At 32.6% G+C, this 2224-nt stretch overlaps 1 pseudogene; it reads left to right on the top strand.

Annotated features, from left to right (window-relative positions):
* Window positions 1-471: 471 nt before the first annotated feature.
* Window positions 472-921, top strand: LOC145800624 (polygalacturonase pseudogene; annotated as a pseudogene).
* The last annotated feature ends 1303 nt before the right edge of the window (window positions 922-2224 follow it).

Here is a 2224-nt window from a genome sequence, read left to right as displayed (position 1 = left end):
CTACTGCTAAGCTTTCTTATCTTTTCTATCATGTAATATCAACATCTTACTTGGTGTGAACATTGTTACAATATTGAAAATTTTATGAACCCTATCTATTCCCTTTTTTATATACCTAAATTACATATTATTTTGACAACTTTATATAGAATTTTTATAAAGAATAATGTGTTTTATTTCCAATAAAAAAAACGTCTACCATTATTTTGATCATTTCAAGAATATCATAACGCATCATTTTTATTATGTGTGTGCGGTTTTTTTTTTTTTTTTTTTTTTTATAACTTTCCTTTTCATAAATGGAAGATTAGTCCCAAGATAAGGAAACTTTAAGTTACGCATGACCTAAAAAAAAACGTATTGTGATTTTTTCAATTACGAGAACATGCATTCATATCCTCTATAAATACCTCTCAACAAATTCAAAACCTCTTCAACTCCTAAACTCTTCTCTCTCTCTCCTCCACCATCATGAAATCTCGTCCAGTTCTCACATTTCTTTTCACCATCTTCTTCTTCTATCAATCATCATCAGCATCAACTCTTCCAATCACATATAATGTATTGAATTTGGGAGCCAAGCCCGACGGCAAGACCGGCTCAACCAAGTCCTTCCTGAGTGCATGGGCTTTAGCCTGTGGTTCGGCACAGCCAGCCACAATTTACGTGCCTCCAGGAAGGTACTTGATTGGCAAACCAGCAAACTTTGGAGGACAATGCAAAAACAGTGCTATAACTATTCGTATTGATGGCACGCTCGTCGCTCCGTCCAATTACGATGTTTTAGGAAATGCTGGAAATTGGCTTCTGTTCGAGGGAGTCAATGGAGTTTCTATAGTTGGTAGAGTGCTTGACGGACAGGGGGTTCCCTTTGGGCTTGCAAGGCTTCTGGCCAGACTTGCCCCGATGGAGCCACGGTAGGTTAAGGGCTCGTTGTTGAATTGATAGTTTTAGTCAATTTTTAATTTTTATAAAAAAAACATGCACAAAATAAGAAGAATAGATTGCCTTTATTTTAGTCAATTACCAAACATGCTTAGGCTGGAAATGTTATTCAAGTACCTCTATGTTTAAAAGAAATTTACCTTTATGTCCCAAATTCCTATAAAACACTTAAGGGTTCATTTGGCTTGAAGGTTTGGGTTGGGTTGGGCCTATCTTAGTCATAAAAAGACAAAATAAGCTTTTTAGTCCAATAAGACAAAATGTCATATCTAAACCATAATCATTTCATTTTTTCTCTCACAAAAGTTAAAAAGCCTATCCCAAACAAAGCTTTTCAACCTCAGGTTAAATTAGCTAAAAAGTTAAAAAGTTAAAAAACTAACTCACACTCCAAACAAAGGCTAAAACATACTCATTTTGCACTCAAGTTGCACTCCCATACCCATGTCATACCAAACACTTCACATACCATGTATGGGTTAAGTAGCTGATACTTGTACAATAATATGTTTGGAGTAGTATATTTCATAGGGTATAGATAGTTTTGTTATCTAAGCATGTTTGACAACGAGCTAAAATAACTCAAAAATTAAAAAAAAAAATCACTATAAAAAGTCAATCTATTATTTTTATTTTGTGCCTAGCTTTTTATAAAAATTAAAAATTTATTAAAAATATTAATTTTCAAACGAATCTTTAACCTACCGTGGTTCCATCGAGGCAACTCTTGCCAGGAGCCTTGCAAGCCCAAAGGGCAGCGCCCTGTCCGTCAAGCACTCCACTAACTATAGAAACTCCATTGACTCCTTCAAACAAAAACCAGTTTCTGGCATTTCTTAAAACATTGGAATTCAACATCAATACGAATAGTTATAGTGCTATTTTTGCATCAGCCTCCAAATTTAAAGAGCAATTATGCATATTCAATTTATTTTTATTTATTTTGCACTAAAGAATAAGATTTTTATATATGTAATAAAATTTATAGTATATAAAGGAAAACACTTTAGTTTAGTCTTAAAATACGATTCTAGAGGGATTGTAATTTTTTATATTTTTTTTGTGCAAATAAAGATGTATTAATTGAAACTATAGAAAAGCATTTTCAAAGGTAGTATAAAAGTATGTTGCAAATTGAACAAAATTTTGTCAATTCCACTGAATCAATCTAAATTTGGGATAGGAGACCAATTTAAATAGGGAATAGGATACAATGGTCCTATTTGCTGCAACTGTAAACAAGTGATTATAGATTATAGTTTAATAGATTATAAATTTC

The sequence above is a fragment of the Camellia sinensis genome, chromosome 10 (genome assembly GCF_055761805.1).
Source record: "Camellia sinensis isolate YWXY chromosome 10, ASM5576180v1, whole genome shotgun sequence".
NCBI lineage: Eukaryota > Viridiplantae > Streptophyta > Magnoliopsida > Ericales > Theaceae > Camellia > Camellia sinensis.
Note: the sequence above shows the minus strand (reverse complement) of the source record. Positions and strands in the feature narration are given on the sequence as shown.